The sequence below is a fragment of the Leptodactylus fuscus genome, chromosome 4 (genome assembly GCF_031893055.1).
Source record: "Leptodactylus fuscus isolate aLepFus1 chromosome 4, aLepFus1.hap2, whole genome shotgun sequence".
Lineage (NCBI taxonomy): Eukaryota > Metazoa > Chordata > Amphibia > Anura > Leptodactylidae > Leptodactylus > Leptodactylus fuscus.
In genome coordinates this window covers 159,578,496-159,594,913 of record NC_134268.1, presented here as the reverse complement: position 1 = coordinate 159,594,913, position 16,418 = coordinate 159,578,496, and the positions used below count along the sequence as shown (strand labels likewise).

At 40.4% G+C, this 16,418-nt stretch overlaps 1 protein-coding gene and 1 pseudogene across 1 annotated transcript in view; one reads left to right on the top strand and one right to left on the bottom strand.

The window, feature by feature from the left end:
• LOC142201097 (acyl-CoA dehydrogenase family member 11-like) overlaps positions 1 to 5,841 on the top strand; it is a 49,812-nt pseudogene extending 43,971 nt beyond the window's left edge.
• The window catches only part of TMEM108 (transmembrane protein 108), a 515,125-nt gene that overhangs the window by 475,450 nt on the left and 23,257 nt on the right, over positions 1 to 16,418 (bottom strand). The window lies entirely within an intron of this gene.

Genomic DNA, 16,418 nt, shown 5'->3' with positions numbered 1-16,418 from the left:
AGGTGTTAAAACACTGCAAAAACAAAATAAATTTGGCATCACCGTAATTGTATCATCCCACAGAATAAAAGTAACTTGTAATTTTGGCTGCACAGTGAATGCCATAAAAACAAAACCTAAATGAAAGTCATGCAAATGCAGTTTTTCCCCTAATTCCACTCCATTCTGATTTTTTTTATAGCTTGCCAATACGGAATATTTAATGGTACCATTATAAAGTACGATTTGTCCTGCAAAAATTAACACCCTCCATACAAAGTCTGTGAACAGAAGAATAAAAAAAAATATGGCTTTTGGAAGGCATCGACTAAAAATTCTAAATAAAATAACTGTGGTGGGATGGGGTTAAATACCCATTGAATTCAATGGGTGTTTAAATTGATCAATTATTATAAGGTTTTCTGTCCTTTCAATAAAACAAAAACTGACTACAAAACCAATTTTGAACAGTCATTAAAACCAACCTACTTGGGTGATGTACAGACACCTATAAGATCACATAGAAAAGCAAGAACAATTGGTAATGCATCTTTACTGTCTGAATTTACATAACAACTTAGAAGACATGATGGTATAAAGCATATTTTTGTCTTTTGCAAGGAATTCCAGCATTTGAGGATCTGATTAATATTTATAGTCGATGTCGAGGTGTTTCATTACAAGTGCATGACTGGAATTATTTTCTTGCACTTACTTTTTTTAAGATGGCTGCAATGTTACAGGTAAGGACAGTAAAACACTATACCTATGCTTTCATGTGTATATGTCATCTTCATCCTCCAAAACGAAGCAGAGCAACTCTCAGCCAAAGCGATTCCAAAGTAGATCAAGGAACGTTTTATAAGATTAAAATGAAGTGATGAATAGTTAAAAATATATCTAATATCTAATCCAGTACAAGCAATAGTAAGTAATAGTAAGTGTTCTCCTGTCCCAATAACCAAATCCAACTAATAGAACTGCTATAAAACATGCAGAAAATCTAGCAGGAAAGTTGTGAAGTTTTTTCCTCCTGGTTGGTTATCTTGTAATCCTGATGAATATTTGCTGTGAGTGCTATAGAAACACTGGGGCATATTTATGAAGACTGGTGTACTCACGCATTTCTTCATATCCTTGGAAATAGCAGAAGGTGTGCCTTATAAATGGGGGGAAACACATCCTCTTAAATGAGGGTCACTTTCTGCCGATCTGTGCACCTCGGGGTGGAAATATAAGCCGGGTTTTAGAAATCTGGTATATATGATGGTATAACTGGAGGGGCTGTTGGCTTCACCCACTGCCTTTCGTTTTTGGGGAAACAAAGAAAGGCACAATTTTTTGTGCAGAATTCAAGAATTTTTTTTTCCTTGTCCTTTATTCATTGCCTGGCATACAAGGCATAATAAACCTGCCCCATTTTTAATGCACAAGTGTGTAAAATTGTTGGCTCCATTGTACGTAATACTATAGGATCTGTTACATGTTGAACATAAAATCCTTCTAAAACTACATGTTGAACATAAAAAACATAAAAAAGCCTTCTTTATAGGCTTGTTTAAAACGTGTTTACCCTTTTATAAGTGGGGTCTCTGATAAGATACTGATAAGCTGCCCCATATTTCCTCTTCAAAGAAGATATTTTATTACATGTCACTCTTTTAGCTGAAAGGAGCTGCTTAGTGGAGGAGTACCTTCTTAATGGAGGAGAGTATTTATGTGAGTAGTCGGGACCCTTGTGTAACAACTTGTGCATTCTCTAACTTTATTATATTGTATTTCAAGTGTTTGTTTTTCAGGTAATTTCTGCAAAGTTCCTACTTGGAAATTATAGCGAAAATAATGGCAGCAGATTTGCTGACATGGTTGAACCTTTGGCTGAAAATGGATTAAGACTTGTTAAAAGGTAGTACATCCAATATCACTCGCATGCTATAAATTTTGCCAAATCGCTTTCTAAAAGTGGGCCTGTCAGTGTCATGTGCCCCATTAAATCATTTCATTTGTGAAAAAGTTTAAAAACTTAAGAATTTTCTTCTTTATGTAGTTGTGTCTCAATTAAGTCAGAATATTTTTATTTTACAGCAACTAAGGAGAGGGTTAACATTAGATGTTAACCCCTTCCCGCCGATGGCATTTTTTGAATTTCGTTTTTCGTTTTTGACTCCCCTCCTTCTAAACCCCATAACTTTTTATTTCTCCGCTACCAGAGCCATATGAGGTCTTAATTTTTGCAGGACAAATTTTTCTTCATGATGCCACCATTAATTATTCTATATAATGTACTGGGAAGCAGGAAAAAAATTCAGAATGGGGTGGATTTGAAGAAAAAATGCATTTCTTCGACTTTCTTACAGGCTTTGGTTTTACGGCGTTCACTGTGCAGCCAAAATGACATGTCCCCTATATTCTGTGTTTCAGTACGGTTCCAGGGATACCAAATTTATATGGTTTTATTTACATTTTGACCCCTTAAAAAAATCCAAAACTGTGTTAAAAAATTTTTTTCTAAAAGTTACCATATTCCAACGGCCGTAACTTTTTTTATACGTAAGTGTACGGGGATGCATAGGGCGTCTTTTTTTTGCAGGGCTGGGTGTACTTTTTAGTTCTACCATTTTCAGGAAATGTTATTGCTTTGATCACTTTTTATTCAAATTTTTATCAGAATCAAAACAGTGAAAAAAACGGCAGTTTGGCACTTTTGACTATTTTTCCCGCTACGGCGTTTACCGAACAGGAAAAATATTTTTATAGATTTGTAGAGCGGGCGATTTCGGTCGCGGAGATACCTAACATGTATATGTTTCACAGTTTTTAACTACTTTTATATGTGTTCTAGGGAAAGGGGGGTGATTTGAACTTTTAATACTTTTTATATTTTTTTATATTTTTTTTTACTTTTTTTAAAAACATTTTTTTGCATTTATTAGACCCCCTAGGGGTGTTGAACCCCAGGGGGTCTGATCAATAATGCAATGCATTACAATGCTAATGCATTGCAATGCATTGCAAAAAATCATCCTCTCTTTTGCAGGCTGCATAGAGCAGCCTGCAAAAGAGACAATTTGCAGACAAGCCTGGGAGCCTTGTACAGGCTCCCGGCTGTCATGGCAACATGACGTCGGCCCTGGAGCATGCTCCAGGAGCTGGCGATCCTGGACAAAATGGCGGCGCCCATGACCGCCCATGGCGCCTTTGACCGCGGCGCCGGAGGGGTTAATATCTCCGATCGATCCGGGGACCGATCGGAGGCATTAGAGCCGGTTGTCTACTGCTTAATGCAGTAGACACCCGGCGGCTATGGCGGCCGCCCGGCTTCCGGGAGGTCACCATAGTTACAGACCCGACATGCGCCGTACTATTACGGCGCATGTCGGGAAGGGGTTAAAGTTACAGGTGTCAGAATATGGCTTTTCTTTTGCTCAAAGTTTTAGATTTTTTTAAGGAGTTAAAACTTATAAACTTGGTATCTCCAGAATCATAGTGACCCATACAGGTGACCTATAATTTTGGCTGCACAGTAAACGCTATAAAAACATTCACACAAATGCAGATTTTCGCCAATTGTACCACATTCTGAATTTTTTTCCAGCTTCCCAGTACATCATACAGAGTATTAAACGGTAACAGTATAAAGAACAATTTGTCTTGCAAACATTAAAGGGGTATTCCCACGTTGCATACTCACCAGTCTTCGCTGCTGTAAGATCTTCTTTGTTCCTGCTTTGTTGCGTCATTGGTGGGCGGGGTTACATATGCAAAGCCAGCGGCGAGATGACTTCGCTTCTATGCTGCTGGCCTTGCGTGCGCGCTCCCGAGGGACATACAGTGAATAGATGTGAGACCAGTCAGTTCCCCAGCCTTCACAATGCCAATACAGACCCTGCATCCGCTGTAATAGAAAGACAGATGCCAGGGAGGGTTAGACGCCGGCACAGGTGCCTGCGACATCGCTACGCTCCTGCCCTGCATGAAGCCAGAAGCGGCAGGAGCGATGTTGCTATTCCACTCCTCTGCCCCCCCCTCCGGAATAGCAGCATCGCTCCTGCCGCTGCTGGCTTCATGCAGGGCAGGAGCGTAGCGATGTCGCAGGCCTCGGCACCTGTGCTGTCGTCTAACCCTCCCTGGCATCCACCTCTCTATTGCAGCGGATGCCAGGTCTGTATTGGCAGCCCCTTCCCCCCAAAAGTGTGAACTACCCCCCTACACAGGAATAGCTAGAGACACAGGCTCGCTTCCGAACACTTAGCCCCTCCTCCCTCCCCCCTGAGAGCAGGCAGATACATCACTTGACTTTTGAGCAAATAAGTCAGGGCTTTGTCAACAATGAATTGAATAAAGTAAGATAGTGGACACACAAAGCAGTTTTGCTGAAGCAATGTATTTAGGAAAAGTCTTACATTCACATTAACAAGCAGTATAGATAGGATCCTTGTGATGGGACAACCCCTTTAAGCCCTCATATCGCTCTGTGAGCAGAAAAGTAACACATGTTATAGTGTTATAGGGTTTAGAAGGCGAGTCTGTGGGTATTAGGGTGTAATAATTATGTAAAAGGGAATCGGGCATAAATTATACAAGGAGACATTAGAGGGTATAATTAATAATAAAGGAATTGGGTATTAGTAATTTTAGGTGACTCTTAAGGGCATTATTGATTTAAGTGTTACACAGGGCATTGTTAATTAAGGGGAATTATCTATTGAGGGACATTATTAATAGAGATGAGCAAGTACTGTTCGGATCAGCCGATCCGAACAGCAAGCTCGCATAGAAATGAATGGACGTAGCCGACACGCGGGAGGTTAAGCGGCCGGCCGCCGTCAAAGCGGAAGTACCAGGTGCATCCATTCATTTCTATGGAGCGTGCTGTTCGGATCGGCTGATCCGAACAGTACTCGCTCATCTCTAATTATTAATTAAAGGGGCACATAAGGGCATTGTAAAATTAAAAATACTCTCCCCCCTACTGCCTGTGCTGAACCCCTAGCTACGCCTCTAGTTATACAATTTTACTGTACTGATAACATTTGAGTAGAATATTAAATGAATGTATATTTGTAAATTCTATGATTTCCAAATGTATGAAGAGTAACTGTAAGAAATGAATTCTAGAATGCCCCTTTAAGCATATTCAGGTTAGTCCTTCTGACTCTTAGATTTGTTTGAGCCTCATTCAGCAATTACTTTTGTTCTCTGTAGGTCATGAACAGCTGACTGTGGACATTTTCTTTTCTTCATTTTACTTTGGCTAAAGTCTTATGACGGATGCAATGTGTGATCAAAGTGTGTTGCTTAGCATACGGCCAACACAAGTATTCTTTTCTCCTTGGTGTAACTTGGAGGAAACAAGAGAAAATCTTCTGTAAGGCTAAGGCCCCATGTAGAACGCTGCAGTGAATAAATTGTGTGGAAAAGACCGTGCAGAAACGCAACATTTTTTTTACAGAATGTCTGCAGAGTTTTCCACTGCAGACTTTCTGCCCCTATTATACCTGTATGGAAAACACAAGCGTCTCCATTGGTATAATTGCTGATGCTATTAGCAAAAATGTGAGCGTTTTTGAAATCGCAGCTTCTCCAATGTATATTTTTTTCTACAATATGTAGCCAGAATCCGATCGTCTCTGCAGGTAATACAAAATGTATTGTTTTATTCGCAACGTTATGCCCCACCCTGAGAGGCTACACAGTATTCAAATGTGAATAGATGTGATATGAATCGTTAGTGGGAACTCTGTTTAATGTATACTGTTATATATTATTTGCAGGTATGCAGCTGCTAAGACTCTTGGTATTGCTGATGGTCATGATGAAGTTCATCTTTCAGGCATTGCAAAAATGGAAGTGATGGAATAAGCAAATTTTTTTTTGTAAAACTACTTTTATACTTTCCAAGCCACTTGGTTCCAAGAATAACACTAGTCAACAGTGATTTTGCATGTGGGTTGTAATACATACATTTTTATGTATTTTTGTGTGTAGAATCCGAATCTACTTTCAGAATTGTTCTATCACATCGGGTTTTTGAGATATTCTGAAATATTTTATTTTATTTCTAAATATTGGCCTAAAATATCATCCTTCTGCAGTCTTCAGTGTGAAATGCTAAATCAATAACTAAATGAATTTTAATGGTGTGATATAATTATTTGGATGAAAAGTGCAGTGAAAGACATCATAAAGTCACCAGATGCAAAAAGTTAGGTTGTTGAACCAGCAGAAATAGTGACTGCTGAGTCAGCAGAAAGATTGGTTGGTGAGTCTGCAGAAAGATTTGTTGTTTCGACAGAAAGTTTGGTTGCTGAGTCAGCTAGGTATTCAGCACGATCCAAAGGAGTGGAGAGTCTTTATTGATGCATATAAAACTAGTTTGAAAGCAGTACAGTTGCATAATGGCAACACACTTCCATCAGTGCCCTTGGCTTATGCATTTGGAATGAAGGAAACTTATGACAACATGACTTTAATGCTTGAGGAAATAAAATATAAAGATCATGAGTGGCAGATTTTCTATGACTTAAAAGTTGTTGCATTACTATTAGGTTTTCAGGGTGGGTGGACAAAATTCTGCTGTTTTTTCTGCTTGTGGGACAGTTGAGACAGCAAGAACCACTATGAAGTGAAGAAATGGCCTGCGAGAAAATCGTTTGTTGTTGGAAAAGAAAATGTGAAAAATACTCTGTTGGTAGAACCAATATATTTAGGTGGGATTGAGATCGAGGATTATTTCCCCAGTATTTCCCCTTAGCCTTCACACTGAGTATATAGTGTATACTCAGTGTGAAGGCTCTGCTGTGGTTCCATAGGAATGAATGGAAGCAGCCGGCACACAGCCTCAACCCCCTGCGCGCTGGCTGCCTCCATTCGTTCTAAAGGGAGACTAAACTAACATGTCTCGTAGCTACTTACCTCCAAAGATGGCTGCTCCACTGCTCCGGTTTTCTTCTTGCTGCCACTCCACGCTATAGTCTTCTTTGCCTCACTGCCCCACCTCCCAGGTTAGTGTTTAAAGAGTTAGGAAGGCGGGACTTGTGGCTTAGGAGAGTGTGGGCGGGTACAGGGCGGGGAGACATGACGTCTCCCCTCCCAGTACCCGCCCACACTCTCCTAACCCGCCCACACTCTCCTAACCTGGGAGGCAGGGAGCAGCAAGGCAAAGAAGACTGCAGCGTGGAGTGTCAGTGAGAAGAACACTGGAGCAGCGGAGCAGCCATCTCTGGAGGTAAGTGCACACCAGGGGGGACTAAGTAGCCAGAGGATTAAAAAAAAAATCCTCTGGCTACTTAGTGATTCACTACACAGCGTGGATTCTAACAATTAAAGCGTTCAATTGTTAGATTCCATGCTGTATAGTGAATAGGATTGCTTTTAAAATCCAATCTCCGATTAATAAAAAATTCCCATTGACTTGCATTGGGATCGGAATTGGGTTCGAATGAAAAATGATCGGAAATCGGATTTTAAAATCGATCCTGAAAAGTCAAGATCGGCTTAACCCTACTCCCAGTTTAAGTGAAGCAAAGCTAAAGGAGGGCATATTTATTGGGCCTCAAATAAGAAAATTGTTGAAAGATCCGAATTTTGATGCTAAGCTAAAGAATCTTGAGTTAGCAGCCTGGTCCTCCTTCAAAGCAATTCTTCATGGCTTTTTGGGTAACAGAAAACATGCCGACGCTGGGTTCACACCAGCGCCTGAACACCGTTTTCAGGTTTCCGTTTTCTGCATGCAGAAGACGGAAACCTGTCATGCCGAGTCCGGCCGTGAGTGTTAGTGGGCGTTTTATGCGCTCCACGGCGAAACCGTTTTTTTTTAAACCAGACACAGAGTACTGCATGTCCGACTCTCTGTCCGGTTTAAAAAAACGGTTTCACCGCGGAGCGCATAAAACGCTCACCAGCGCACACGGCCAGAGACTTTTGAAGCCCATTCAGGTTTCCGTCTCATGCCCCTGTTTTGTGCAGGAAACAGAAACCTGCAGAACGGAGTACGGGCGCAGATGTTTCCATAGTCACAAGTCTACTGGAGATCTACAAAAACATGGGTTGTAGAATGTCTCTGAAAATGTACTTTTTGCACTCCCACATTGACTTCTTTCACAAAAACTTGGGTGCTGTGAGTAATGAACAGCATGAACGCTTTCACCAAGACATTCTTGACATTGAGCAACACTACCAAGGACACCGGGACTCTGCAATGATGAGGGATTACGGCTGGTTTCTTTTGAGACAGACTGATGAAATACTTTACAAAAGAAAAGCCTCCTCATCATATTTTGCTAAAGGAAATTGACTGTAAACTTTATAAATACATGTATAATGTGTTTCATATAATCTTTGGTTTGCTATAGTTTCTAGTTTAGTCAATCTGTAACATGTAATTTCATGTATGAATGTTTTTTTTGCCTTTGAATAGCAGAAATGGTTCTTTGATAATTGCTGTGTATTTATTAAACGTGATGTGATAGAAAAAAATCTGATTTCACCACTGAATCCAGGAGCCCAAAATTAGTTAAATTCGCCCATTTACAAACCAGATACAGAAAAAAAATCTAATTTGTTGACTTGTGTAATCAAGCAATATTCTCTAAACTTCCATACAAGTGAATGGAAAGTGACACACATGCTGTCACCTCTCCACTCATGGCAAGGCAGGGGGGCAGGTAACCACTCTTGTCCATATGGGAATCCTTTTAAAACTGTACCTTTTGCTTTTTTGTATTGTAATAAGGACATTACAATTAATTGATCTGCTGTAATAATTAATAAATTGTCAGATCTCAGGTCACAATCGCTAACACCTTATTACTGGATTTATACTTCTATATTTTTTATGTACATGTATCCTTATGGTATGTTTGAAATACTAATTTTCCTTGCTACTAAAGAAATCAGCTTTGGAACAAAGAGTGTATCTAAGATGGTGGTGACTCCCTGGTTTGCTGAATTCCTTAGATTGTAACCAAGACTACAACCTGTTATGCGTCAAGATCAAGAGCCAATCATGAGTGTGCAGTTCTGGGAGGTCAGAAGAATTTCATGTTATATTATGCATTAACCATTTCCTTTCCTGTATAACTATGTGTGACGTAAAAAATATGCAAATCTAATCTCCTGGATGGAATTAGGAGAACAGAGTGCACTCTGTACACCACCCTATAGAGGGCGGCATCCTTAACATCATGAACGACTCAGTTATAAAGTCTTTTAATCATAATGTGGATTTAATTGCTAAATCAGTATTTCTGTCCCAAAAGGAACAGATTCCCAACTATGGACAGCGCTGTTTCGGCCTATTGGGCCATCCTCAGCATAGTGTAGGGATACTGATTTAGCAGAGTGAGAGACTATAGACTAGGGTATGGGGGCGTGAAATAAAGGCAGTTCAGTGCTAGCCCGAGGCAAAACAGTATGATCTAAGTTCTGAAGCAGATTGTGTCTGACTCATTTCTTAAAGCGAACGTGCACACATGCTCTCACTAATTTGGACTGATTAATTGACCCGATATTGTCGATTACGACCCTGACAAAATAATGTTTGATTTAAAGAGGACCTTTCATGGTCTGGGGCACAGGCAGTTTTATATACTGCTGGAAAGCCGACAGTGCGCTGAATTCAGCGCACTGTCTGTTTTCCCGATCTGTGCCCCGGGTAAAGCGCTACCAGTCCCGATACCATACATCTTTATAGTCAGAAGGGTGTTCCTAACAGTCAGTCCGGTACGTCCTTCTCCACAGCAGCGCCTATAGCGCTGTACAGTGTGAGCGGGGAGGAACGCCCCCTACCTCTGCTCACAGTGCTCATCCATAGACGAGTATTTTCAGAAGGGGAGGGGGCATTCCTCCTCGCTCACACTGTGCAGCACAATAGGCGCTGCTGGGCAGAAGGACGTACCTGACTGACTGTCAGGAATGCCCTTCTAACTGTAAAGAGCTACAGTACCGGGACCGATAGCGCAGATTGGGAAAGCCAACAGTGTGCTGAATTCAGCGCACTGTCAGATTTCCAGCAGTGTATATTCTTATCAGCCTGTAAACAAATATAGTTTTTGTTAGAATCAGTGAGATTAGGAAATCTACAGAAAATGTCATCTACATAATATATCTCTTAAAGGGGTTTTCTGGGCAAAAAATAGATATGTGAGCGCTGCACTGAGTTTCTCTTCTGCAGTCCCATATACTGGACTTGCTCACCAGTAGAGATGGATGAAACTCTCAAGATTTGTTTTGTTTCAGGTTTGTGTGGCTCGAGTCCCTGATTCCTCTTGGGTCTAGAAAGTTTGGTATGAACCAAATGTGAATTTATTATACTCTGGGGTCTCTTCATATCTCTGCATATAATAGTTGGAGGTCCAGGGAAAGTGTGAAAAAACATTTATACTCATGATGTCACCAAGCTCAGTGTGCCCATGTGACCACTATGACCCAATCACAGGCCTTGTGGTGATCCTAAGCGCATGATGTCACCAGCAGAGCACTTAGGCGCAAAAGAGATCATGGAAAGTGAGTATGAATGTTTTTATTTTCTTTCAACTCTCCTGGGCCTCTACATATTTAACTCTGGGGTCTGAAGAGTATAATTTCCTGCAATGCATGTCACAGAAGCCAAGATGGTTTGTTATAGCGAAATTCCCAATTGTTTATTATCATAAAAAAACAATTTGGGATATTGCAGTCAGATCTGTCTCGGAACGAATCAGCTCACCCAACTCTAATCACCACCACTCCGTTCACAGGACCCTATTCTTATCAGCATTGGGGGACCCAGATGCCCCTCACTAATCAGACACTTATCACCTGTCCTATTCGTAGATAGGACCAGACAGAGGGTTCTCTGTGGCAATGCCAATTTGGTTGGCATGATCACAGCTTTATTGCCCGTGGGATCCTTAGGAGATTCTGTTATATTCTAGAAGACAGAAATTAGGAGATAAAGGCTTGTTTATTTGTGGAAATCGGTTAAAATACTCACATCTTTTTGTCCTCAGCTCTTCTATTTTTTTTTTTTGCAACAGTTTAGTCTCCACCATTTACGTCTTGGCCTTAAGAAATCCGAAAGCAAAGAAAATTCTTTACCCACTTATAATAAATTATTCATCTGTTACTATGAGACGTCTACAATCTTATAAATCTGTAATGTCTGTATATATAATCCTAATCTTACAGTCTCACTACTTACTTTCTATTGGTGTTATTAATGGGTTAATAAATGTACCTATATATTTTTTAGTGTGTTTTGAGTGATTTCTGGGTGTCTCTGGGGGCCCTTAGTGTCTCCTACTTTTGTTTACAGGCTGTAGCAAAGTAGCAAAAGGTGGCTACTTTGAAGAACCTAGAATATAAGACAGATTTCCAGTTGTTTCACACTTTTTTTTGTTAAGTATATAATTCCACATGTGATAATTCATAGTTTTGGTGCCTTCAGTGTGAATCTACAATTTTCATAGTCATGAAAATACAGAAAACTCTTTGAATGAGAAGGTGTGTCCAAACTTTTGGTTTGTACTGTACGGCAGAAGTAAAAAGGTTCATCAGTTAATATAAATATTGCACATGTAATCATGTTCCATCAATACCTATTAGTATAGTTGAGCAACAGTAATGTACATCCAAAGGTTGTGGAATCTAGCAAAAGTGTCTCAAAATATATCAAGAACAAGTCCAAATATAACACAGTTAAAGGAGTGTGATTTTTACAATTCCAAATGAATCTTTGTAAACACTTAGTAGCGTTATCCTATAGATGCTAGTTAGTTACACTCAAATGAGGAACCATTGTAAACAGTACAACAAATCAATTCAGTGATGGGAAACTCCATCTACTTCTAGAGATGATGTTACTCATCCATGAAGTGTAGACCTCTGCCAGATGACACCACAAGGCTTAGTTCACAGACAGTGAGGAAGGTGACCAAGTAGCTTCAATAGAGTCATAGGCAGGCTAGTTTAGAGGAGTCTGCAAGAACCAAAGTTGGCATGCTCACCTGTAAACACTGCAGCAAGTAGTTTGAGTCAATGACTCTTGCCTTCTTTGCTTTATTCTGTTGTGAAGTGGAGAGGGGTATAGTGTGGGAGAACTGCTATTTTTCCCCAAGACTGTTGCAGAATGCACAGGTGTTTAGCTTATAGGTCCCAGACTGGAGTAAAGTTCAGGCCAGTCCTGCAGGGCCATCTATTCCAGGCTTGGAAACAGACCAGCAGAGCTCTGTAAGTAGCACAGGTGTGCTGGTTAGTGAGAGAGAGGAGAGAGACTGAAACACTGACACAGTCAACCAGCCGGAGAGAAAACTCTGCCAAAAAGGACACTGTTAAAGTGCCGGGTATATTTACCCCTAGTTTACTTGTAAACCTTTTTTTGTTAGGAGGTCAGCAGTAGGCTGACCCCCTGGTTAGTGAGGGAATAACAAGTTTAGTAAGCCGCCGGACAGGCGTAGGTCTTTAATTTCATTTGTTTGTTTTGACATGCTGAGCAGCACTACCTGTACCTGTAAGCTTGTCTGCTGCAATAAAGACTGCTGTTGGGAAACAAACCAGAGCTTCTGAATCCCCCGTACATTACACTGTGTATCCTGATTTTTGCCAGTAAGGGCGGGTTCACACCTGCGCCCGGTCTCCGCTTTCAGGTTTCCGTCTTCTGCCTGAGAAACTGGACAGGAGACGGAAACCGACAGTCAATTTTCAAACCTATTCATTAGAATGGGTTTGCAAAGTGTCCACCCGTGAGCATCTGCTGCTCTCCGCGCGAAACTGTTTTTTTTTTGTTTTTTTTAACCGGACACAAAGTCAGACATGCAGGAATTTGTGTTAAAAAAAAATCAGGTTTCACCGTGGAGACCAGAAGACACTCACAGGCGCCCACCAGTGGACACTGAATGCTGGGTTTCCGTCTCCTGTCGGGAGAAGACGGAAACCCACGAAGCGGAGACCAGGCACAGGTGTGAACCCGCCCTAAAACAGTTAAAACGTATTGTCTACGATTGTTAAGTGCAGAAACTGATGGATTCAGATAACAGTGTATCAAGTAGAGACAAAAGAGACAACATTACGTCAGAAATGATGACAGTTTAAATGGAAAAGAGTGAGCAGTTCCCAAGGGGAACATAAAGAGAGACAGATGGTGCAGCTAAAGCCAAAGTTTCTTTCAAAACTCGAGTGCTTATATATAATGTCTCATTAGAGTAGATATCCTGTATATAAGAGAATAGTTTTTGTAGAATTAGTAGTCATTATAAAATGACTTGTGTGGCCACATGGTGGAGCTGTTGCAAAAAGAAAAAACAATAAATGAAACAATGGACAGGCAGTATACATTTACAACCTCATTTAGTTCCTACCTTGAAAGAATATTAGTATAATGCATCCAATTAAAAGAGGTTAGAAAAATCCAATTTAGTTCTAATAAATTAATTTGGTTAATATTATTAGGACAGGAAGCCATCTTAACTGTGGTACACATAAGAGATGTGTGTATCTGTCGGTATCTATTTACAAATACGTTCTGCTAATAAATTGGTGGATTATCTCCCAGCAGGAAAATGGAACAGCGAGTACAATAACAGGGATGTGAATTACTGTTTATGGCTATAATTGGACTCCGCGTACAGAAAAGGAGCAATTTACAAAAGTGCGAGGAAGCAATTATAGATGTGAACATGATAGTGTAATGTCATGTTTCTTCCATGGACTAGTTACTTCATAAGTGTCTACTATATGGTCACAAGTAGTTCTAGGTGAGTCAGAAAAACAATACTACATGGTAATTACTATCAGGCACTTATACAGTAAACAGAAGGCCCAATGTAGAATAATGAATGTCCCCAGCACAATACATATTATAATTGTCAGTTGTATATCTAAAATAAAACTTGTGCCTATAGTGTATGTATAGTTATAAGCTAAGGTCACAAGTCATAACCAGTAAAATCAGATACACAGTGACATATCAGTTAGTACCCACAGTACAAACAGCTATAATACATATTGAGAAATTTTACTTACCAAAATTTTTATTTCCTGTAGTCCAGGGGCGGCACACAATAGGTTAATACCCCCTGGGTACAATTAAAAGATAAAGGGTAAATAAGCAGTAATTAATTAATTTATATAACCTATATAACGCTGGAGAGACAACACCGCACTTGTATTGTATGTAATGAAAACATAATTAAGGATGGGTATATTGTGCTGCCTCCGAACTACAGGAACTGAGAAACATGAATTACGATAACTCTGGTCAAGATGTTGATGTAAAGCATGGCTTTAAGATGAATCTGGAACTGTTGACCATGGACTGTACAAAGATACTGAGCCCCAGTATCTTTGTACAGTAACCCTAAAAAAGAATGTTATCTACTTACGCATCATGCACTGTAGGAGGGCATTCAGGGTGCACTGTCTTCTTCATCCACGCCTCTTCTTCCTCCGATGTCCTCCGGTCCCGTCCTCCGGTCCCGTCCTCCTCCGGCGCTCGCGAGCGGACACTGATATAAAAAAATGGCCTGGGCGCCTTCGCAGTAACTGTAGTAGAAGCCGCATGCTACTGCGCATGCGCCCAGGCCATTTTGTTTATATCAGTGTCCACTCGTGAGCGCCGGAGGAAGACAGGACAGGAGGACATCGGAGGAAGAAGAGGCGTGGATGAAGAAGAAGACACACCCTGAATGCCCGCCCAGCGTGCACGATCCGTAAGTAGATAACATTCTTTTTTAGGGTATTATTTTAAAACGGGGGATAGTTTAATATAACATTTACGGTGCCTGAATAGCCTTTTTAAAGGCTATTCACGCATATGTGGGGCTCTATCAGCATGATTTTGCTGATAGAGCCCCTTTAAGTTAGTTGAAGAGGGTTGACATGAGAATAAAGCAACACTTGCTTGAAGAGAAGATCCTGCTGAACTGGAAGCTCCCAAAAGGATCAGCTTGGTGTCTCTGAGTTCCACAAATTAGAAGAAAGCGTAAAGCCCAGCTTTATTGGCACCATTAATTCTCTACATGTGATGGGAGAGAAATCACTCTATTTAGGAATCTTGATATCTGCTCTATGTAGACAAGATGTTGGTTTGGAGGGAGTGAATGTAAGCTTTGGGTCAAGGGATGCATAAATGGCTGATAAGAAGACCAGCATCCTCATAGGTGAGCAGCTAGACTGAGATGAAATGAGGCACTATAAGAAATATTTTATCAAGTGTTCTGTGGATGACTTGAGAGACATATGTAAGAATTGAGAATGGATTCTGCATTTGGGAAATTTATTCTTTGACCATGGAATTGAGACTTATCCTAGATCAAAAAACATGAACTTTTTACTTGTGAAGTCAATGCAGGCATAGTCCAGACTTCAGAACCTCTGCACACATTGTAGACACTTGAAGTGAAAGTGATGCAGAAAACGAAGCATTACAGCTGACAATACAGGCATACACATGTGGACAAAATTGTTGGTATCCCTCATGAAAGAAAAACCCACAATGGTCACAGAATTAACTTGAATCTGACAAACTGGAATTTGTCAAAATACATGTTGGCAAGCTACAAAGCTTCTGGGAGAAAGTCCTATGGACAGATGAGACAAAAAAATCAAACTTTTTGGCAAGGCACATCAGGTCTATGTTCACAGATGGAAAAATGAAGCATATCTTGAAAATAATTTTGTCCCTACTGTGAAAGATGGATCTGTGAAAGAGGCTCTGTTATGTTATGTAGCTGCTTTGCTGCTATATGATGTCATTTTGCATCTGGTGTCTTGAATCTGTGCAGGGTACAATGAAATCTCAAGACTATCAAGGGATTCTAGAGAGAAATGTGCTGCCCAGTGTCAGACAGCTTGGTCTCAGTCACAGGTCATGGGTCTTGCAACAGGATAATGACCCAAAACACACAGGTAAAAACACCCAAGAATGGCCAAGAGGAAAACACTGAACTATACTGAAGTGGCCTTTGATGAGCCCTTAACATGCCATTTGGAAAAGGCACCCTTAAAACCTGAGACAACTGGAGCAGGAGTGGGCCAAAATACTTGTTAAGAGGTGCAGAAGTCTCATTGACAGTTACAGGAATTGTATGATTGCAGCGATTGCCTCAAAAGGTTGTGCAACAAAATATTAAGTTAAGGGAACCATCATTTCTGTCCAGGCCTGTTTCATGAGATTTATTTTATTTTTTTTTAATTCTGTTGAAGCGAAAAGCAATGTCTGACTTTCATTTGTTCATTTTCATAGAATTTTTACTTATTATTACTTTTGTCAGATTCAGGTTATTTCTGTGACCATTGTGGGGTTTTCTTTCATTAAACTAGGGGTCCATCAATTTCGTCCACATGTGTATCTAGATATGTATCAGATAAGGGGCCATAAACAGGTTAACATCTAATATTGCAGGTAGTTTGAAATTGTTCAGTGGTTAATGGAGGTGGTCCAGGAAGAAAATAGTACAGTA